At 42.1% G+C, this 24401-nt stretch overlaps 1 protein-coding gene across 8 annotated transcripts in view; it reads right to left on the bottom strand.

Annotated features, from left to right (window-relative positions):
• LOC124154044 (spectrin beta chain) overlaps positions 1-24401 on the bottom strand; it is a 217393-nt gene that overhangs the window by 128999 nt on the left and 63993 nt on the right. The window contains exon 1 of one of the 8 annotated variants that reach the window (XM_046527528.1): positions 17713-18370. The exons of the other annotated variants lie outside the window; for them this stretch is intronic. The gene's annotated coding sequence lies outside the window, so the exon portion shown is untranslated. Of the gene's footprint in view, positions 1-17712; positions 18371-24401 lie in introns of those variants that run through there. 8 annotated transcript variants of the gene reach the window in all.

Below are 24401 nucleotides of genomic sequence, written 5' to 3'. Positions count from 1 at the left end.
GAGGATATCTGTCTGAAGGGCCGCGACCCCGTGTCCTTGAGAGCAGCCTCCTGAATGTGACATTAGATGAGTAACTACGCTCAGTGATCAAACGGCGAACGCCAATGAATCGGATCGGAGAGTTGGGTGGAGAGAGGAGGAAGGGCAAAGGAGGAAGAGCGACCCAACAGAATAGATAGATGGTGGTGGATGTGGGGTCGCGAGAGGCGTGTGGAGCAGCTCCCATTGAAAAATCAATGGCACTGTTTATACAAAGGAAATCGGCGCGATTCGTCAAATATACAGAAAGCGATACACATATGTTAAACGAATTGGGTTGGAGCCGTTAGAGAATCGGAGGCTGCGTGCTAGGTTTACCAGCGAACAATTCATGTCTCTATTTCAGGGCGGATCCAGGATTTTTTCTGAGGGGGGGCACCATGGTCTGAGAAGCAAATGGTCTTCTCCTATGTGAGAAAAAAAAACTACATGCAATGGTAACTCTACGAAATATACTCCTAATTTTAATATAAAAGTTATTAATATTATGTAAATATAAATAGCTTTTATTTTAAAATATAACATTTACTAATAATTGTATTAGAAATTTCGTCAATTTTTTAGGCGTCTGAGGACGTGCACGTGCCCCCCCACCCTAAATCCGTTTATGTCTCTAGAGGCACGCATACCTATCCTCTGCCGCGAGCTATTCTAGCCTCTCGAATCACGCACGGGCGGTTTCCAGAGGAATGCAAAAAATTATCCCTTAACCGCGAGCACTGGAATATTTCGGCAGGAATGGTGACCAATGCACACCGGTGAGTACCTACTGGGTATCCAATTGGAACTGGAACTGACGCAGATTGGATCTCAGCTTTGGTAGATCACATATTGCAGCTACATTACCGAGGTTCTGGCAGCGAAGTTACTTTTGTAGACAGTACCAAATCGTCAGGTCTCACCGAATATAACACTACTGTGGAAGTTATCGTTGGAACATAAAACTACGCAGGATACCAGAGAATTTTCACATTCAATCCATTGATGATCACACATCGTAACATGAATACACGATGTCGACTATGATGATGTGCAGGTACCCTTCATTGATAACTACCAGCGGATTTGAGGCTTCTCATCATATGATCCTCTGTTGCGATGTCATAACGGTTTATTAAAGTTTAACAACCATGGGGTACAAAACAAAAACTAAGCATAGATTATGAACTTCGATCATTCATCCCCAGAACCATGAAAAGCATTTAGAGTGAATGACCAAAGAAATAGTAATCTTCTCAAAGTAAATATAATCTTAGAGTCAACAAAACCTATCTAAGATAAACATGATGTAAAATAAGATACATGCATACATATTCAATGATTACGAATAACATTAACTTGAGATCAACTATTACAGTAACCGACGAATTACAACAACATGGCAGGGGCAGATTGGGAGGACAAGGAATAGGAGAGCCGCTGAGACCAATTGGTACGATATTTAACCGCTTTTGGTAACATCCGTAGCCCATTCAACGATCATCCCCGAAAAAATCGAGGCATTTTTTTCCGAAAACAGAAGAATATGTGAAGAAAGAAATCATCGGAATGGTTTCAGGTCATACACGAAGAGGTTTGAAGACGACACGGAGCACTAGAAGGGCGCTAGAGCGTTTCCCCACGGTTCGGTGAGTTTAAATAATACCACGACGAAAAAAGACAACGGTTTCAAATGACTGGCAATTGTGACCAAGAGCATGGTTTGTTAAAACGACAAGTTCTGCAAGCGTGGAGACTGAAAATAAGGTAGCTACCGCAATTTTTTTTTACCTCCTCGACGCAATTTTCTACTCCGCATCCAAAACCACTTCTCGGAGCTAAATACTCATTACCGGCTACATAATTCTTCCCGACCAAAGGCTTTATTGATGTAAGATAGCATCCGTATGCAAAATATATGATCCCTCGTCAAACCATAAAAAGACTGGCAAAATCCATGAAATCTGGGCAGGAACAAAACCACGGTCATATATATGTACGTACCTTACTTTCTGAAAAACTCCACCGAGCTTAAAAATGCCAAAAAAGGGAATTTCTAAACCAGTCACATAGAAAGACAATTTATTTCCATCCGTCTGCTATACTTTTTAATTATTTTAACACGCATTTCACGGAGTGAATACGGTAGAAGACGACCCCTTGATACACACGACATGAAAGTTGACCACGTAAATTTGTTTTTCACGCAGTAAACTAAACACTTCCATTATCTATACGAAACTATGGCAACATTGTGGCACAGTTTCTAAAACACATGCGAGAGTAACTTTTAGAAGTTGAGCCAGGTGACAGCCCATGTAACATGAAATGGGCGGCAGCATCAAACCAGGGAGAAATTTATCCAAAGATGTCCATGACTATGTTAAGAGAGTCGATTAATTAAGATCGACAAATCGAGGAAAGAACATAAAACAGATTTGTTCATCTTCAACATTAAAACGGAGTTTAGTCAATCAGTAAGGTTATTCACGCAGATAATATTACCCACAAATGGTAACAAGAGAAAAAAGCAAAGCGAAACAGGTAACCGATATAAACCACTCTCAACGAAGCCGGAGTCGGAAGGCGACAGTGCAGTCCTTTCGCAAAGAGGTTAGACGGGGAGAAGAAGAAACGAATTAAGGAAGAGGAGGGCTGAGTGTACGAGGGTAACGGAGTGGGAAACACCGGATGGGAGGAACGAACGAGTTGGCAGGCCGCGAGGATGGCAAACCACGCGCGTACGCGGGTGTCACGTGGCCTTCCCAATATTGCGGATATTGTACAGCTGTGCTGCGAGGGAAGGGCGCGAGAGGGTGAGGAGGAGGGCAGGTTGGCCCGCAGTGGCGCAACAGAGGGAGAGTGGCAGCGCAGCGGCGCCGCTGAGAGAGGACACGACGACTTGCCGCGGGTGGCCCCGTCAAGGGGCGGACATATTCATCCCGGTTCCCTAAAGGACTGCATAGAGGAGGTTCCAGTACATACCATAAAAGCTTAATTTATAATGCCACTTCGATCGTCTAATCGCAAATTCTTTCCTTTCGTCATGTATTAATGAATATTTCAATCAAATTTCATCCATTATTTCGTGTTTAAGTTTCTGCTAACACAAATATAGCAATGCACTCACAAAACAAACAAATACGCAAAAAAATGTGCTGTTAACTGGCTGGAATTGGTAAAAACGGTTTACCGGGACAGCAGGATGCGCCTGCGGCGCGTAGAACGATGTGAGATTACGAATTGTAATCCGTTTTCTAAAATGCACACAACATGGCAAAGAGCGCAGAGCGATTCATTCCTTTCCAATGTTTTCAAATCGAGTATGTAATTGCATTCGCGAAGAATAGTTATAAAAGCTATGTTTTCTATACATTATTTCATCTCGAATATGAATATCGGTTAAAATTTCACATTATGGTCCTTCCACCCGTGAAATTTGGAGTGGAGTGGACGACCCTTTTGTAATATTCGTGACCGTTCCCCTGTATGCCACCAGCAGCGGATTTGGAACAATCGATAGGCGGCAAATGGCAGCGGTGCGGTCGCTGAAAGAGATCTGCGAAAATATCGTCAAATCGACGATGACAATAACACCTCTCAATCGTGTCAGATGAATTTCGCGCTCGGCGACACTGAAATGAAAAGAACCGCTCCGGAGAATTCAAACACGGCCAAACGGATCACCGCTTTCTATGATTTCATAGAAAAATCCTTCTCAATATACATAAATTTTCTCCAGTACAAAACTAGCCAATGGTTTTCTTGGCGGAAACTAAACATCCTCTACTATTTTCTTCAGGTTTCACGCAATAACTAATAATTTGGAGCATTTACACCTCAAATTCAATAACAAACGGTTTTCCAGACCGAATATCAACGTTACATTTATACAACTTAGGCGAAGTTAAAATTAATGCAAAAACTATCAGACACAAATAGGGTGAACGCTGTCACAATTCCATGTCTATGAAAAGAGTATCACCTGAAAAATAAACCATATCATGGTTTTCGTCCCTTTTTCGTGCACTCATTGATAGCCCCCCACGTACGTCATCGAACGTCACCGCAACGTGAAATAGTGGCGAGAGAGGCACAACCTCGAATAACGCTCCAAAAATATCCTGGCATCCAAGGACGAGCGGACGAGGGGAGAGGTTATAATGGCTTAATCGCATGACTGCGGTCAGATTTTTCTGAATTCCTTCATCCAGAAAGCAAATTAATTATGATATCATTGGAATTAATGAACATTTTGACTTACAATAAGCGCAAAATGTAGCGCTCTCGTTGAATTCTGTAAATGTACCTTCGGAATACTATACATGATTAACTTATTAAAAGTATTGGTAGACGGCGGGTAAATTTACCTCTCCAGTAAATACTTGTATGCATCATGTTCAAAACCTGACGTGGGGAATCTTCAATGAGCCCGGGAGGGAAAACTAGGCCCATTTCAAAATGAAATAAAATACGAGGCATACCTATTCATAAAGACATTTTATTGGCACTTCTAGTTAGCTACAAACCTACTTCACTTCTCTACATAAACGCCGTTCACTTCTAGGCATTTTTCGTATCGCTGCATCAGCTTCTTTAACCCCTCTGCATAAAAGCTCGCCGCCTGATATTTGAACGATTTGAAAATGCCACTGTTGAGTTCCTCTTCGGCTTCGAAACGCTGTACACCGAGCCACTGTTTCAAGTTGGTTTCACGGCACCAATATCTAACCTTTCCTTCACTCATAACTTTAGGTCCATAAACTAAGCATAACTACCGATAAATTTCAGCAGCCGACAATCCTTTTCCATACAGGAATCGTATGACAGAACGCACTTCACAGCTGGCGGGATCAACGATTGGACATTGGCATCGCGGATATTGTTGTTTGCATGCATGGACAAGCAAACGATTTCTGGAACGTTAAAAATGCTACTATAGCCTCTCAATGAATCAGTAGATAGCGCTGAAGGTGTGAAACTGTGTTCTGAAGCTCGAATATTTAAGTATAAACAAACGGCCGTTACTTTATGAATACGCCTCGTATATTAAAATATTTTAAAAAATAATCACTAATGAAAGTTTACTGAGCTTCCCTTGAATGGTTTTTGTGTCACCCAAATGCACAGTAAAAGATAAATAACACATTGCGTTAATCGTACTTAAATCATGTGACATGATACCCACGTTACCATTGAAACGTTCCAGGTATGTTGGGACCAAGGTAGTAACGTCAACCGCACTCTGCTTTTACCCTTACTCATAGAAATTTACCTCCGAAGCTAGGGTCAGCCCAACAGCTGTTCCAACCGTGTCCCGGCAACTGGGTTATTTTTAATAATATAATGAATAAACTACAAACATAAACATCACGTATGCTTAATACTTGCGTCCAGCATCGAACAAGTCGAGTATGTTCACTCGCCTCTAACTTACCTTCTTTTTGCCCAAGCATAAACAAATGACTGACGTTTTTAAAGAGTGAGCCGACCAAGATTCTAGGAAACATACAACTTTAGCAACATCAATCCCAACAAGTGTTTTCGACCGCATCCAAACAGATAACGTAAGCCCGAGATTCCCTCGAAGTGTAAGCCCTAAAATTCTCGAAAGGAGGCGAAGACAAAAACTACAAGACGTTCGCGTACCAAGTTTTTTTAAATTTCGTATCTTCGGCAACTGAGCGGAATCACAAACTGCCTCTATTATGTTTATTCAATTTTTACTTCATACTCGTGTACCTACACACTATTATGCAATATCAGCATGAAGTAGCTTGGTGTGAAGCTGAGTTTCGAAATTTACAACGTAAAGCGCGATCCACGAAGAGCGCATAATTTCCATGGATTAAGCTTAAAAGGAAAACACTCGATACAAACTCGTTCTATGAGGCGGAAAAACTGAAGACGCTGCACCGAAATGATTTGAGTTCCATAAATATCGATATTGTGGATTTACCGCTCAACTGGTGGGGCGTGTGGCTTTTGAGACCATCTGAATATTTTAACGCACGCCAATATTGCCCGATCTCTCCCCATCGCCCTTCCAGAGTGAATAATCTATTTCTGCTCGCGTCGGAGAGCGTGACACTTTCCCAAGCCAGAGTATCTCCCAAACAGATTTCTAAGGGTAGCGCCAACGAGCTTTTGTCAGAACACATTGGAGGATGAGAAGTCAAACACAATTAACCTAGATATTGCTGGAGTGAACGGAGATGTTAAACATTAGCTCTCGTTTCCCATTAGAGTATTCCTAGGGATTCTTGATTCCTTCATGACGACGATAACTTTGAAATATTGAAGAGGTAAAAAGAGTTGATTTTCTACTTCCTTGCAACAGTTATCACAATAATAATTTTGAATGATAAGGAACAGACAGTAGGCGGTACTAAGTAAATCCGTCCTACGATTTACGAGATACAACAGAATGTGTAAATTCTATTTTTTTATTCAAGTACAAAGCCACAGGAATGCTGTATGAAAGCAAGGTCAAAACGAAGAGGTAGAGACGGTAAATAGGGATATGAAAATAAATCCACTCTACAGAAAACAAGATACGTCACTAAACGGGTTTGCCTCAGATCTAATGAGCATTAAATGATACCATTATGTACTTCGCTACATCCACCAAAAAATGAAATTATTTGGCACCAACTCACGGACACTAACGTAATACATCTTCCCAGAGGTTCATCTCCAGGCAATTGAAAGACATTTTCACAGGGAGTTTGGAGGAGGGGAGATTAATTTCTCTCAACACCACTGAAAGACAAGAGACCGCAGTAGAAGACAAGTACGTTTCTGTCAGCGACAGCAAAACCACGCCGAGGTCTATTCGCTGACAACCAACCCCGGCAAGTGACAGTCGACCAAATAGCTGCCAAAGAAAGGATTTGTTTCACAATCGAATGACCGCACGGGACTGGGCTCTCTTTCGTTGTGTTGGGCAGGTGGAAGCGGCGCGGTGCCGAGAATTTCTGGGAGTCGAAGGATGGCGCCGTACAAGGAATAGGAGATGGGGGAGGGAAGACGGTTGACGGGTGCAGAGAACCAGAAACGTGAGGGGAAGATAGAAGGAAGGGTCTCATGGTTCCGATAAGCCGCGGAATAGAGGCGACCTCAGGAAATCCCACTCGCCTTTCTCATCCCGAACTAATGAGATCCACGAAGCAATATTACTGGGGAGGATTAATGGCTCCCTACCACCTAAGTTAGTATTTCCATAAGAAAAATGTTGACAATCCCAGAGAACGAAATCCGTAAGTACCCAATGACTCTAGTTCCCCGCACTTAGACGGATAGAAATAACCTTGTGTGGGAGCCGTACCGGACAAGAATGAGGATAGGTCAACAACTGAAAGACAAATAATTTAAGTCACTCTTTACCGGCCCTACCCAACGAATCCGGTTGGTTTCCGCACTGGTATCACAACTAGCAGTTGACAGTCCTTATCAACTCTATTTCTAGGATGTCTTTATCTACTAAAATGGGAAGTGCATAATCACCTTCCTAATGGTAAACCTCGATTTTTAAAGCTCAATACTATTGTTTTTTTTATTTAAGTAAAATCAAGTTTACTATAATATAAAAACGGTCGATTATCATTCCACAGATCAAACTAAACCCGATATATGAGAACTCTAAGAATATTTCTATCTTCGGTTAATGTTGATAAATGTCTCTCTTCACTTGGCTACATCCATATAAGTCATATTTAAAAACAGTTTGTCATCACATAGCTCAATCCGATGCTGGACTAAACCACTAGGATGTTATTCCTTACAAAGCTTGCCCGACCTGTCAACGAAAAATATTCTTCTCCATTTTCCCTTTTCGCCTTCAAATGCCAACCGCCTTATCGTCATAAGTTTTCTTGAATGCTGACGGGCACAATCTTCTCACATAAACCATCCACAAGATAAAGGTGTAACTCACGATAAACGTGTTCTAAAATAGCTGGTTCTCAAAGGCATTCAAAGTTGTTTCCAACTGAGGTATTCCTTATAAATACAATCCGTGTGATTAATTGGCATACGAGGATTCATACGATTAAGAAAAACAGCTGTGTAACGAGCAAAGAAACGAAATTATTTTCACCCAGGATAAATAATAGAAATAATACCTAAAGTGGCTTAAAAAACGTTTGCGTTTGCGATGAGTAAAAATTAAACATCGTAGGCATGTGGGGGAAAATACACAGCCTGCCTAACACCTGACGGAGTCCTGATGAGAAACTAAGCCAATGAGGATAGTTACACTTCTAATACGGAAGCTACACGAAAGTAAATGCACCGCAATACCATCAATCGTACTATTAAGGATAGCAACGCGGTCTCAATTGATAGGATTAATGGCGTCGCTCGCTAGGGTCACTAATTGCATGTTTTTTTTCATAAATCTAACCTTGCATGTATTTGCTTTAGGAATTACTAACCATTAGCAAGGTTTTTTTTAAATGAATAAGCATGTATATTTTGCTAGTATGCTAGTATATATCTAAGACCGCGCGGTGTGCATGTGGCGGTCCTCTTGCATGCTGCATGTTGGTGATTTGTCACCCCCTGCCAAACACCCTAGACGTGACTCGCAGGGTATTATGTAGATGTAGATCGTGGCATTGCACGAGAAAGCGGTGCACTCGGCACGGAAATCCGCGACCCAAAGACTTATCGCACGAAGCCTTTCGCTGACTAATGAAACCGGTTCCGATACTGAAGAAAGAAGGAAGGGAACACAGCGTGGTGGTGGTCGAAGGAGACGCTTGGGCATCGAAAAGAACCAGAGGGAAGGCGCGCCCTCGTGGGTTAGCGCGGACTACGTGGCGTGGGAGGTGGATATATTCGAGGTGGGGGTGGGGCAAGGGAGAAAAAGGACGCACCACGCTTCCCTCTATCCGTTATCATCCCACCCCCACTCGATTCACTTCCCCCACCCACCACCCAAAAGGCCGCCACCCCTCCGCGCAGAGTTGCCAAACCAATTTCGAGCATGCCGCTGAATTCACCCTCGGAGAGAAGGACGACCAGGCAGTGGGGACTTAGCCACAGGTTCACAAAAAGACTGGGATGCTCCGCTCAACTTGCGTCTACATAAGCCCTTCGAGCCACCTCTACGATGTTTGGCAGGGGGTGCTCAATAGCCAGCTATCAAGAGGATTCCCACCTGCACACCACACGGTCATAAAAATGCTACACATAATGACAAATTATACTTCCACATTCATTGGCAACACCATAAAATACTCGCGAAAATTTTAATTTCTCCCCACCGGCCTGAAGACGAAAACTGAGAGTCAAGTCAACAAACGCGAGAGTAGAATCGGTAATATCCATAAGTTACGGTAAGAGCGGAAATTTCCTGGCAGGCAACTAATCGAACCATGAAGTCTTTATGAGAAGTTGCGGATATATATATGAAAATGATTTCACCATTACAGCACTTAATAGTTTCAGAATGACTTTTATGGAAAGAGAGCAATGGCCCCCACTCTTAAAGAAGTAATAGATCCATCGAAGTACCAGGAAGCCACCAAGCTATATATTTCCCTGCGAGCCACCTCCAGGGTGTTTAACATGAGGCCGTGGCGACTCGTATGACCTCTCCACGATACATGCCAATGACTCCAGAACGTTCTTTCGATTTTTCAGTTCATTACAGCCATAATTATCGAAAAGACCATCAGGATACCAAGCATAATTTTTGTTACTGCGAACACCATTAGATTACCCGTTATCCTCTAACCGATGAAGAGCCTGAACGGTGGAAACAAGGCGAGAGAATAACAATGGCCGAAACTCAGCGTGTCGCAACGGGGGAAGTCGCAACGAATAAGAAGCTTGTAAGAGAAAAGAAGCCAACGTAACGCGCGGGAAGGGGCGCGCTAAAGACTTACCGAAACTCCGTCAGAACTTACTCCCCGTTCGCTTACGCATCGAATCACCGTACCCATAGTAATTAATCGCCGTAATATTCCGTTAAACGAAGGCTCAATTGCTTCATTCATTCGCGGTTGAGAATGCGGGGTTAAACCGCAGTCCTCTAAAGGATCGATATCGTAAGAGTAAGAGCTAAGTATTTTCTAAGTCCAACAGCGTGTGAAAGTAGCACATTTAAAAGGTAGGAACGACTTTTCTTCTAATCCAAATGACTTTTGATGACAGTATGGCATCAAAGGAGAACAAATTACGGGTTTCTCCTCAATGTAAACTCAAACCAGGAACACCATTAAGGCACTCACTAAACGACAAATGGATATACGTAATTACACGAAATCACTTGAGTTAGTAGTAAATTTACTTAACTTTTCTTTTGACAACATTAAGAAGAAACATGGGTCATCATAATAAGTGACGCAAGAGCAGGTATCTATCTAGTGGCTTGATTCACCTGATTTCTCTATTCCTTGCTGTTCAACCCGCATTCTTTTACCATCTTCAGAATATAAAATCATTTTCCTTTCCTTCTGCTGCGGTTTTTCCTAAACCATTCACTTCCGCACATTCCGTAACAAATCATTCCCTTATGCACACATCATCCGTTAACTTCATATTCCTGAATTGGGAGAATTCAGATGTTTTTTTTAAACATTGAATTTTTAATTAATTACCTTTCCTCCAAAAACAATAGATCTCACGAATTTGCACGTGATAAGAGCGATCGATACCAGCAATTTAAACCGTCGAAGAAGTTATGCAAAGTGGAGAGACCATTCGAAATAATGGATGGAGAAATTAGCATATCCGGTTTCCAGCGCGATCAAGCACCTTGGAGAAAATATAAAAAAGAAAATAAAACGCAACATCACGAGGTAGGCCACGTAACAGTGCATTGATCGCCAACAACCGCAAAATCTTACCGACTCCTCTTTCCTCTCACGCATACGTCATCATTCCTCGACTTTCCCCGAGCACATTTGCATCTTTCGCGTAACACGGCACCAAAGGAACATGATCTGATTCGTAAACTGAGTTCTAATAGAGCGTGGGAAAAACTATCAGTTTTCTTAGGGCTTTTGAAATATCTATTACGACCACGACTAATAATTATGGAGAATAATATTAACTTTGACACACATTTACTAACACGTTCTATGCGCGGTACTCAGAAAAATGTACCCTATTTTACAATCCCACAAATATTGAAACACGTACTAAACACGCCTTGAAAAATAATTATGATTTATTCAGGATATCGTATTTGATGAAACTCACAATCAGATTAGACACGGTCATTATGAACTGTGTACATTCATACAGACAAAGAGATACTCACATTTTGATTAAACAACGCATTGTAAATAGATTTGACAAAGATAGCGAAATTTCCGTCATGGAAGAAACAAAGAAGGGACTAATATTACCATGGGGTTAACGTTTCCGAATAACTAGAGTTAGGAGATAATATGAACTACATTCCAGCACATAAAGGCCTGTTACCTCACCTGCTTGGATTAATATGATGACGAAGATTCCGTAAGTTAAGAAACGCGAAATAGTAGATTATTTTTGGGGTTTGAAGGTCACGGTTTCACAATCGGGCAAGATCAACGCCTTTTTCGAGGAGATTGTCGAAGCCTCGAGACGAAAAAAGCCTTGATGACGCGATACGCAAAGTGAAAGATTGATGCGCGAGCACGTGACCTCTGCAACAATCCGAAACGCTGAACCGTTACATCGCTACTGAGGGCACGTGCAAGGTGCTCCTTTCACGGTTATTCGCAGGCGTTTGGATGAGGCCGCTTTGTACTTGATATAAAAAGAGTTCTGGAGTAGATAAAAGCTTTTTATTAAACCCGATAAGGAGGATAATTAATGGTCGCGTAGGAATAAAATGTGTGACTCATACCCACTTAACTTCTACCATCAAATAATCATATTATGTTCATTAACCGCAAGTTATTGAGAACCACATGCTTTAGTCGAATTTTAATGCTTGAGCTTTCATTAACACATGAATGATAACTTGCATTTTCCTCTGAGGATTTTCGATCACCTACCTTAAAGTTCCAGTTATCCAAGAAGATACGTCAAAGGCTATTAAACCTTCATAGAGACAATACCGTAATGGGATTATTAAGAAGCAGGAGGTTTGTATGGATAGGACACGTGGAACGGTTGGACGAGGAAAGATTTCCTAAGCTAGAGAATTGAGCTTATGGGGGAAAAAGCCGAGGGGCAGACCAAAGAAAAGATGGATGGATAAAATAAGAGAATATACAGCAAACAGAAAGTAAATTTAATCAGAAATTTATAGCCAAATGAATCTTCCATAATTTGACATCAGAAGAACAATAATTACTTTGATTCCCAAAGAATAGTAATTCAGGAATTTGAAGCACTGACGCCGAGGGATATCGGAATAAGGGACCATTATAAAATTCAGTACAAAACATGTCCTACCATAATGTTATAAAAGCAAAAACCTCCACGAGAAACTAATATAAACAAGGGTACAATTTTCTACAAACTCAAGCTTTTAAATTATTACTCTATATGATAAATGTGCATAATATATTACGAGATTAATGACACAAGATAAGCGACGCGAGATCTATAATTACTCCTCCAATTCGCGTAGCACGGCAATCACGCCTTTCATGCAGAGGGGCTCAGCACAGGGGCGAGGTGTCTTTCCAATACCGAAAAGGATTGCCTACACGAATTTCTGGGAATTTCAAGGCAGGCAAGTCAATCGATTACTGGGACGAGAGAGCTTCACCTGCCATTTGAACTCGGCCAAGTGTCAAACGGCGAGGCTGGAAAAATCCCAAAAGGTCGACGAGGGTATGACGGTGATTTCATGCGAGAGGAGATACAACGCGGTGATTTTTTTTATGAAAAAACATCCTCCAGCACTCCTGCGAAAGGGCAGATCGTTACAGATGACATTTATTCCTCCGCGGTTTCCACGGTCGAATTACGCAACACGATACACTCTCCAAGTACCGACGCCGAAAGAGAAGAGTAAATGCAATTAGAAGAAGATTTAAAAGGGATACAGACCTCATCAAAAGCACTTTTTCTCTTTCTCCACACTCAAGACTATATTCATGCACAAGATCGACACTGCAAACCATGATAAGGCAGGACACTAAACTTAAGCGCAGTAAAAGCAATAATTAATTTCCTGGATACCAACGGGCACTTTTTTCATTCTGGGTCCAGAGCTGTGGTATCGTTTCTAGAATCATATCAGGGTTGTCACAGGAAGGTCATTCAGATAGGCGAGGAGATTTACGTCTCACATTCGTGTCGTTGAAAATTCACACGTTCAGGGACGAAGGAGGGGTGTTGGAATACAGCAAGTCTTTCTGCCGGCGACATCATGCAGCTCTGAGCACAAATAAATAGCAAAAAAAACCAACACTGAAAACGAAGAGCTTAAATGATCAGGCGAGACCGAACCTTGTACCAATTACCAATGAACGAATGGCGCAGTAGTAATTTTTGGTCCACTTCCTTTGTGCGGAAAGCTAACCCAGGAAATTCATTAGCATGAGTTAGCCATGAAGTTGAAAAACAGTAGTGCAAAATATCACCAAGATATAATCCATCGAAAGGACATTTCATAAATATTCAGGCCAAATTCAGACGCATCGTGACCTATTCTGTGTCCTAACTAACACTTTTACCTTAACTCAGCATTAAGGGCAAGAAATGCATACGAATTGAACTTAAATCGCAAACAGTGGGTGAATGGGACTGCACCTAAATAGTAGAGACAAATCTTCAATAGGAAACTCACCCCGTGCTTAATGCGGATTTTTAACTTCCGGTTTTCTTCGTGTCGGAAAAGTCACCTCTCCCCACCGTATCCCTTAATGGGCAAAAATCAATTCAGAGTAACGACTTTTCTCCATCGAATACTACTTTGGCCTCTATAGTCGTAATCCACCAACGCGCTTTTCCTCATTAGATTCCCTGCGAAAGTATATGACACAGTTTCCATTGGAAACAAAAGTACATTTTTATTACGAAATATTACTTGGTTTTTGTCCTACTATTGGTGAATGCTTAATACCAGTCATTCAAGGATCTCATATCTCCCGAAATCATTAGCAATGGCACATGCAATGCTTATTCTATATAATTCCCTAAATTGCAAAGCAAAATTGAAACACATATTTACTACTCGAGGCTAGAAATAACATCGCCACCCTTAACATTCCTTTGAATAAACCAGAACACAAAACGCAACGAGTAACACTAGCAATGCGGCACCGAACACAGAGCATTGTGCCGCAGTAACACGTCAGAGAGTGACAGCATTCATCCAAACCACGCATGTGAAGCGCTGTCCAAACAAAAACGAATGGGGTTCCCACGAGTGGAATGTTATATTTACAAGTGACACGGACGTATTTCACGCGGCTGGCAACCGACACCGTGCCCAAACCAGGGTCAACTTTCCTTTCTTGAGATCTCCGTCCAAGAGGAGGGGAAGAGAGAGGTTGGATGTTGCGTGGATCGATAAAGTTCACACAACCATTTCACCCGTATCCACAGCGACGACCTTATAAAATACAGGCGAGGGACGAGGAGAGGGGAAATAGGAGGGGGGGGGGGCGAAAAATCGAATCTTCGGTCGTAAACACTGGAGTCATTGGCGCCCCTCGGCTGCGTCGGGCGGGGAGTGGGGGTGCGGGAGGGGAAGGCAACGGGAAGTGCATCCACTCGTCCACACGAAACACTGGCGCGAGAGACTCCAGAGGGAAGAAGATAGGGGAGGGACAGGGTGAGCAAACACTGCAGCGAGAGAAGAGAGTCGGCGGAAAAGGGGAAAAGAACGTTGAGAGCCCGAGAGGGATGTTCCCCGAGTGTAGCAGTAGTAGTAAGATGTCAAAGGGCTTGGTTGTCTTTAGAGATGTGCCCGAAGGAGCGGAAGTCTTATTGCAGCTAGTTCGCGAGCGGAACAGTTCCGCTCTTGAAATAGCTCCGGTAGTCTTGTATTGTATTGAATCATTGTCAATCTTCAATTAAAAACAAAATGTTCAAAGTGTTTGCATTTGTTATTTTATATATGCTAAATAAATAATGTAAGGTCATGTACGGGATTGTTTGATTTTTAATTGTAGGCTTAACAAGAGTAAAGTAGCATGGGAAGATGAACGGTGTGTAAAATCTGCATTCGGTACAATTTAGACACCTTAACGAGTCTAGTTAGAGGCCGGAATACTTGTTCCGGCGAACAGTCTCCTGACACTATTCACCAGCCGGAACAGTTCCCCCTAACTCCCTGTTTTGGCATCTCTAGTTCCCTGAGTGTAGCAGAAGTAGATAGTAGTAGCATCTCTCCGAGGGCTTGGTTGTCTTTCGCCTGGTGCGTTTCATGCAAGTCGAAAGGATATACAGGAAGGAGGGATGGAGAAGGATCATTACTCGTCTCGTTGACTGAGAGAGAGAACTGGCATCAAGAACCCACTCCTCCCTTTTTCCCCCTCTCTAAAAAGAGAGTAAGCATACATCTCGCTGCCGCTCCATTGCACATGACTCCCTCGGCTAATCGCTGGCGGGGAATGCGAGGAAAATATGCATTTGTGTACATCTTGTCTGCCCCTTGAGGCTTGAGAACAGCTGAAGCCATAGGGTTAGGAGAATAAAATGCGAGAGGAGGGCACTAAGCGCTTGAAGGGAGGGTACCAAATTACATTTGTCAACACGGATTTCGAGGGGTAAGGAACCACAAATATAACGTATTTACGAGTAATGGGCACTTGGTATAAAATAATCAAAACACACAATTCAACAAAGTATGAACCAACTGAGAAAACTAACCAATGTTTCATCAAAGCTGCACTATTTACCATTCCACTAAATCATGAAAAACTTCACAAAGTAACGCCTCACGAAAAAGTTGCAGGTATTAAGCAGGCGCGACACAGGTTACATCAGACAAAAAATAAATTGAAATCTCAGGCTGCATTTCGCATTATCTCTCACTTCCAAAGAAAGTTCTGAATGATAACAAGGATTAAATCAAGAGTGCGGTGGATGCTTAAAAAAATGACAAATTAACATACAAAATCACAGGCGGTGGATCGAGTAGCAGATAATAATAGTTTGATAAGAAAGGATGTGAGGGATTTCACGTAATGGGACACATGTAGTGGAAACTAACATTAGAGCATCAAAACAACTGATATGAAACTATCTTGCGGCATACCGATCCGTGGGGATAGTGCAACATTCTAAGAAAGCGATTGGAACCGCTGAATTCATAGTTATGACATGCATTGCATTCACATGCTATATACAATAGATTATACACTTAAGATTAATTTTCATACGAAAAAGAAAATAATTTAATACTAGGCAAGTTAAAATGTCATGTTCTTCTAGATGTACCAACACGAAACCGATAAATAATATGCGAACCTAATGTGTATTATTTAGGGACCAGCACCCATCACTCTAGCATTTACAACCGTTAAAACTCATCATTGTCTACCTTCATCGCATGAAAATAACGCAGTTAATATACATCCCTTTTATAATACATAAAACCAACAAAATGAAAGTTGATATCTCCACTGAATCTGATGGCCCATGATTGAAGTAAAAGATGTCATGCCCTACAAAGCACCAACGTCCAAATACAATTCTGGGCAATTCTCCAACGCACAAAACCTCTGGCAGTGTTATGTGACGATGTGAGACAGTCTAAAACATAACGGGTAATACGAGTGGCATTGATACATTGCTTCTGGGAAGTATTAGAACTTACTTACTGATGGTGGTAGCATTTCATCAAATTCAAATAATTCGATGAAAACTACCGCTTCGAAACGAAGAAAACGACAGCTCCAGTACCTGATACGCGATATCAGAATCTTGATGGATGATTGATAAGAATTAACTCCAATTCAATAAACCCATTGCGAAAACTACGATTGTGAATGATTATTCAAGTTTTATGAAGCTCCCATATCGAAATATAAATTTATAAGGACTAACTAGATAAATCAAGAAGTAACCAATATTGTAGGAGCAAAGTTAGGAACTTTATCCTCTGAACAGCATAAATAAACCAGGGCAGATTCTAGCCGCCCTGAAAAAAAACCTCGCAAGGCCCCTTTCTGGGCATCTCGTATTTTCGGACTGGCCGGAAAGAAAAATTTATGGGGAGCCCACACAAAAACACAGGAATCCATGAAGCTCGCTTCTGGTTAGGGCAGAGATGGAGAGGGGGCGGCAAGATGGATTTTTATAAGGTTACACAAGGTGAGAGCTGGGGCTGGGATCCTTCATCAAAGCGACATAGGGGCGGGATCATGAAGGCGGGCGAATCATGAAGGAGGGCGCGACCATTGAAATAATAAAAATAGCTAATCATCTCACGTGAATAGAAAATAAATCAAAGGGCGATAACCCACGAATAAAATCCCACAGGTATGGACTTCACCCAGATGTCGGCCTAGGTGGATGCGGGTATAAGTACCCACCAACAAACGGTCGTGAGTTCGAATCCCACCTGGGTGAGCTTTCCACCACCTATTGTATCAAAGTTTGAATTTCCTCGACTCGTTAAAATGCTTAAAATTCATAAAGTTAATTCAGTATCAGTAAATAATAACACCCATTTCCCTTCACGTATCTAATCCAACACACAGAAACTCACAGAGTGGTTTCGCCTGAAATGAAGATAGCAGGGCAATCACCCCATGATACTTGTAAACTAGTCCAACGTGTGTGTACCTTGTAGAGAAGGAATTCCAAAAAAAGCAGCCCGGAGGTAGTCACATCAAAAAAACCTCTCCAGCGGGTCCCTCCGCTCCTGGATCATGTGCGAGGTGGTGATCTAGGAACAAAGCCTCCTCAATGTATCCCCGAGGCAAGGCGTTCTCCTGGATAGTTGCACACTCACTCAACACTTGAGGTTTCGGGGGCCGGCCTCAAAAGAGGCGGAGGGGGCGGGGAAGAGGGTCGTCGTGATGAGATGCTAGGGGGAGGGGCTCACAACAGCAGCAGCAGCAGAAGATATTGTAACGGCCACAGACGAGAGCACAAAACCTACAGAGGGTCGGCTACGCTGCAGGCTAGCTGCTGTTGCCGACGGGGGAGGACGAGGAGCAGCGACTCGACTGCCCGCGGGGAGGACACGTCTCCGCTGCAGGATGAGGCACACGGCAGAAGGCACCCGACATGCACGGCGGAAGTGAGAAGGAGATTATCCCCCGAAGAGATGCAACACTCGAGGTCCGAGTCACACCGACAAAAAAAAATACTTCGGTTGCCACCCGCGAAAAGAGACCGTAACTGATCGCGGGTACACGGAGGAGGTGCTTGCGTGAGATGTTTCAAAAATACAGCACGGTGGGGAGAAGAGCGCTAGCTCATGGTAGCCGGGCGACGGACCTGAAGGCAATGAGCGAGCGGGAGAAACGATGGAAGGAGGGGAGGGATTGGTGAAAGAAGGGGAGAGGAGGGAGTGAGGGAAAGAAGAGGGGTGGAAATCAGTCGACTGCAACGAAGGGGATGGGAAGGGCTCTGCGAGGGTAGGGCCCTTTGGAAGGGGGAGGAGGAATAGGGTGGGGAGACAGTCTCAAAGTGGGCACGTATACGGGGAGAGGAGAGCTAGGGAGAGAAGCGAAGGGGAAAGGGAGATACGGGAATGGGGAAGAGGGAGGGGGAGGGAGAGGAAGCCCGCGACCTGGCGTCGACTCGACTTATCGATCACACGGCGAGAGAGAGAGAGGAGAGCCCACGGAGCACAGAGAGAGAGAGCTGCGGGCTGGATAAGCGCACAGAATACGGCGAGGTACGCAGGGAGAGAGGGACTCATACCCTGAGGCTGAGGAAAAGCGGTGAAGAACATTTTTTTTTTAATTTTCGTAAGGGTGAGAAGGAGAGTCTACTCCATTCAAACCAACTTGCCTAGCTATACGTTTCTATTAATATTCATGGTTAGTACATATTGTTAGAGCTCGTTAATACCATAATGACTATTAAAGCCAAAAGTCTCAGTCAATAGTCAGATCTTCACCCCCTTTTTTTGCTAATTACGAGAACGATTTACGTACCGTATGCGACTTAGCCTACACGTCAACTTTCAATAAATAGAAATTTATAGAAGTTCTCGAACTCGCCTCACATAAAATTATATTAAAAATTAGAATACTACGAATTCAAGGGAGTCAACGGGATTTCACATTTATGAATACCGGATCATCAATCAAAAGGTGAAAGAGAAATTTAATTTTCAATTAGTTACTAATATTCCGAGGGAAGGTATGCCATTGTCAATGGGGTAAAAAGAATGAGGTTTGCTATTTTACTACTCGGATCGGACCAAACAAATAGGAACACAAACGATACGGGGTGACATAAGCGATGTCATTTTAAACCCTCACTAATACTGAAACGACAGAAGCAACGAAGCTGGAAACGGTGTTGAAGAGATAAGTAACTACAATTTACCAGCACGAAATAAAAAAAAGACGGTGGCTAACATGCTAATACGGCAAAAAATTATACCAAACTCCCAATAATGACAGAATTTTTGTCAGCCCCTTCAAGTTCCTTTACAGTAATCTCAGTCCCTTTCGGGGAAGGCATGGCCTTTGTGGTGCCTTATTGAAAACATGCTGACCTACCACACGGCAACACCATTCAAAATACAAAACAATATGACGTACTCTAAGAAAAATGCTCGTGAAATATCGGGGCACTGAATGACAATAGCAATGGTGACAGGGTACTGTTTGACGGACGATAACGGATTTTGATATTTTTTACCCTTCCGAATCAATTGACTGATTATTTCATTTGAATTCAGATGCATAAAACCGAGGGAAATAGATGCCAACAAAGTTGCTAAGCATTTCGCTTTCAGATAAATTCAGCAATTCCGTTGCTGGGGTTTAATATTCTAAATTACCTGCGAAAAACGTTCAATTCAATATTCCACCAAAACAAAATGCCAGGGTTCGTTATCACGAGCAACAGAAAAAGAATTACCAACGACAGAAATGACGACAATACGAAATCTTTCCTTCATCTAGTAAAGGCATGTAAACTTTTATGCAAGCAATTTCCGGAGACGCTTTACATCGATATCCACCATGGCGGAAAACTTAAACTTGCAACGTAACAGAAGTTTTAAAAAAATGTGACTGCCACCACCGTCGGGAAAGAAAGGAGTATCGTCGCCTAGCACACTTCAAACGGCGAGGCGTGTTGGTGGACAAAAGAAAGGATATCGGAGAAAAATAAAAGACTGTGGGGGCGTTCCCTATCTTCTTTCTCCTCCCGACCTCCTTTTCCGGATGGAGCGAACGAACGAGAATTCCCCTTCGGCGAACCCCGGGCGACGTCCTGCACTCTCCCTCCCATCCATCCACCCTCTCCCGGTCCCCTCTTCCCTACGCGGAGGAGGAGAGAGAGAGAGAGAGAGAGAGACAGCAGGAGGGCCCTCGAACCCTAGGCACTCGAAAACGTAGTAGTGGCACGATATCCAGCACAGATAATAACCACCTTTCCCTCGCTCCCGAATTTTTTTTCAGGGGAAAGAAAGACGACCTCTTCAAAATGGGATCATCTGGCCCAGCAGCGGAAAACGACAGCGAAAACGATCGCAGCAACTCCCACAGGAAGAGGAGGGAGTGAAAATATAAACGATTAAAAATAGATGTATATTTCATTAGCAGGCCTTTTTTCTTTTACTCATTTTTTCCCTTTTACGCACCTTCGGTGGCAACGGGTGGTGGAAGATTTCACATTTAAATGAAATTAAAATTTTCCGCGCCGTACAGAGGCAGGAAGCGAGCTGGGAAGGAGACTTAAATGACAACGGGTATAATTTCAGGTCTCATGAGATCAACGAAATTACTAAATAAGTTCCGAGTCCCGAGAACTCTTCAAGCAGTCAATTCGCCGGGAAAGCACTAAATTTTTCTTTACTAAATACGTAGTAGAGCTCCTTTTGAGAGGTGGGAACGAGCTTTTTAGCAGAGCTCCTTTCTTTGAATGACAGAGAAATGGTTGAAAATAGTAGGCAAATAGTTATGTACGAACAGGAAAAAATTAATTAAAAATAACTCTTAAGAGGGGATTCAATTTCATGCCACTAAAGGCGGGTGTGAGCACTTTTAAGCTTGCCTCATAGATCATATCACAATCCAAAGACTGCAAATAATAAATCATTAAATACTTTTGATATTCTTAAAATCTGAGAGTTATGTCTTTTGTCTCACAATGGGAAGATACACAACTTCTAGAGCAAAGTTTTAATGAATTTACTCCTTGCCATACTAAGCTTATAATTATCCGAAATAACGTAATGTATAATTCGGGGGGAGAAATCCACACGGACGTTTTCGAGTATCACTTATAAGTTTCATGAAATGTATGAGCAATCGCCTAAACTCCTCGATAAAAATCAGTTAACTGAGGAAATCAACGTAATGAGTTCCACACTAATAGCGTACAGTTTTCAGAACTTGAATCCTTGGCATGAGGAAAAATCTTCGAAAACAGTTATTGTGAATGAGCAGAACCGACTTTCCAAAAATCGATTCAGTACCAAACGCGGCTAAAAGTAGCTTCAGTGCGTCAACAAATCAAAATATCAAAATCCAGAAAGTCAGGTCGTTGACAAATCAATGCATCTACTTGTTGGGAACAGCAACGTAACTGATCTTATGGGTTTAACAACAAGCCCACAAATGGGATAAGTAATAATTTAATCAACAAGAAACGAAAACCGCATATATCCGCTGCTTTCTTTAAATAGCTACCTTGTTACGTCCTCCAAGACAAAATGATGACTACAGCACCAAGGCACGGAACCTTATACAAAATATGGCAAGCAATAGCGAGCGATTGTTTGGCGCTTGAAATAATTACATTTTGTATTAATACTTTACCAAAACAAATTTATAAATATGAAATTATTGATTTTTTAGCAGCAATAAATAAACACGGGAAATTGAATACTTGCAAAATTTATCATGCGTATCGCAAAAGGATCATGGAATCTGCACGTAACAAATCACCCACGTCATGCCCAGGAATAATAGCGGAAGGGTACTTCGCGGCAGGTTATAAAATGAAATTGCTCCCCGCTGAAAGCGTGAACAGACTATTCCGTTGATAAGCAAGCAATAAAATTTCGGTAGGAAGAAGACGACGCGTCCAGTGTCAACTGTGAGTAACGCTTGTCCTTTAAGCGGATCATGAACGAATTAGAAAAGAAGTTTTAGTTCGATCAACTAAGTACCACCAAAAGCTGAAAGCGATACAGAAAGTTCACCGTCACAGCGAGAAGCCACTGATGAGAATACGATTTAATTATGCTAAGGAGAAAGGTTTCAAGGTTAGCTGATTTCGGAAGGATGATTTCAAGGGAAAAAAACGAGAGCTAGCCCAAAAGACGAGAGAAAACGTCGAAAGAATGCACACACGATTAAACCTAAATGGAATGAGGATCCGAGCATGAGAAGCGATGAAACACATTTTTCAATGGCCACACAGACTGAAAACCTTCGTTGGGGTGTCATTGAGAGATTAAAACAGAATAAATCAACTTGATATCATTAAAGGACCACACGCGCCAATTTTTGCTAACGTTCTTTCTCACGAAGATGCTCCAGTCATTCGCCTTCAAAGCCGAGCAAAAATTGTCGGGTGGAAACAAACACCTCTATGAAAGCTTAAAAAAAAATGCCGTGAGTTACGAAAAGTGATGCACTAGGTAACCGTTTGCATTTGAGGGCATTAAAGGCGGAGAGCCAAAACATTTTTGTGGAAAATGCTGTTAACGCAGGAGAGAGAGAAGAGGACGCGGGGTTTGCCCTTCACTTTTTTCCCCTCTACGAACATTTCAATGACCTGGAAACTTCCTTCTTTTTTTCCAGGCCTCAAAAGAGCAGCGAGAAGCTACAAAATCCGCAGTTTCCGCACGGTTTGCTCATGCATTGGGCTACTAAAAGCAGATATGATGCTAACGTATTACAAGAAAAACAGCAAAAAAAAATATAAAACACGACAGCAAAAATTCATTACATTAACATCGAATTTGGAACATCAACAAGGTTTGGCTTTACAGGAAAAATTGATGGTGGGCAGATTAAAAGAACGACTGTAAATTTAATTAGCACAAGGGCTCGATTGAAGACGCATTGAACATCCAAATAGGATCTTCGGTAGTGTGTCTCGAAACCAAATAATATCGAAGGCTATTGCGAAAAATTACAAAAGGGATATTTTAAGAGCATCCGTATAAAAACATGGGGTTAGGCGACGAAGTTAACGCAATTCAATTTCTTCACTTTAAAGAAGACAGAAATTTTACCCTGACTCGGGAGAGACGGAAGAAGCACGGTGAGAAATATTATTCAGTCCCATGGAAAACCCAAGAAATCCACCCAAGAACATCTGAAGTAAAATTCTTTACCTTAAAATAACTATTAATCGCAATCATATATTATAATGGCCCAGTTTTAAATGCCTGTTAAAAACCTCACTTTTCAAATTAAATCCAAGGTGTATCCGTATTTTATTCGGTAATGAGTTCGAGGGAGTTCTCTGTGACGTCAATGGGCGAGAATGAAGCTATTCTCGAAATAATGGAAGACAAACATCTGCGCTTAAGCAAAGAAGTTTTTACCTACAGAAACCTGCGATTCAATGGTTAATTACGCTCAGAATTTCAGATGGGTGAGGGAATGTCAGGGATTTTTCGGATGACTCTGAGTGTCACACTTAGAAGAAAAAGCGAATCCAGAACGTAAATAACGAAACCTTTGGTGGATTTACATGGAAATACTACTCTAACACCCTATACTATAAATCATTAATGTAATTTTTATTACTCGAGGACTCCGTAGAAAGCCATACTTGTTCGTTAAATTACCGACTTATCATTCTAAATTAATGAATAAAAACTGAATAGAAATAATATACTTTAAGTTATACGTAGCTGATCAGGAGGATGTAACATTTTCAGAGCTTATCGTCACATCATGAATACTAATACCATTTGAAGGATGTTATTTTATCAAAAATGACATGTGTCATGATAAACCTGACGAATTTCAGCAGATTTTCAGGTAATATTTATGACTAATTCCTCTTCCATAAATGCAATATCCATATAAAAGAGAGAGATAGGTAGTTCAAAATGCCCACCAAGTGGGAAAAATGGTGCGGCAATGGTTCCTTCCCATGGATTGGCCCCCCCTCTAGGAGTCACAGCGGTATCTACCGCAGCAATGCGCATTTCCCGCAGACGGTGGTGTGGTCGGAGGAAGTCTGGGGGAGGCAATGCCGCTGGAGGGAAACTCAGTTTTATACGCCGAGACGTCACGCGAACCTTTGCCACTGGCAACACGAGAACCGAAAGACTACCGACCGCAGAATACGGAGAGCGACAACAAAATAAAAAG

The sequence above is a fragment of the Ischnura elegans genome, chromosome 2 (assembly GCF_921293095.1).
Source record: "Ischnura elegans chromosome 2, ioIscEleg1.1, whole genome shotgun sequence".
NCBI lineage: Eukaryota > Metazoa > Arthropoda > Insecta > Odonata > Coenagrionidae > Ischnura > Ischnura elegans.
Note: the sequence above shows the minus strand (reverse complement) of the source record. Positions and strands in the feature narration are given on the sequence as shown.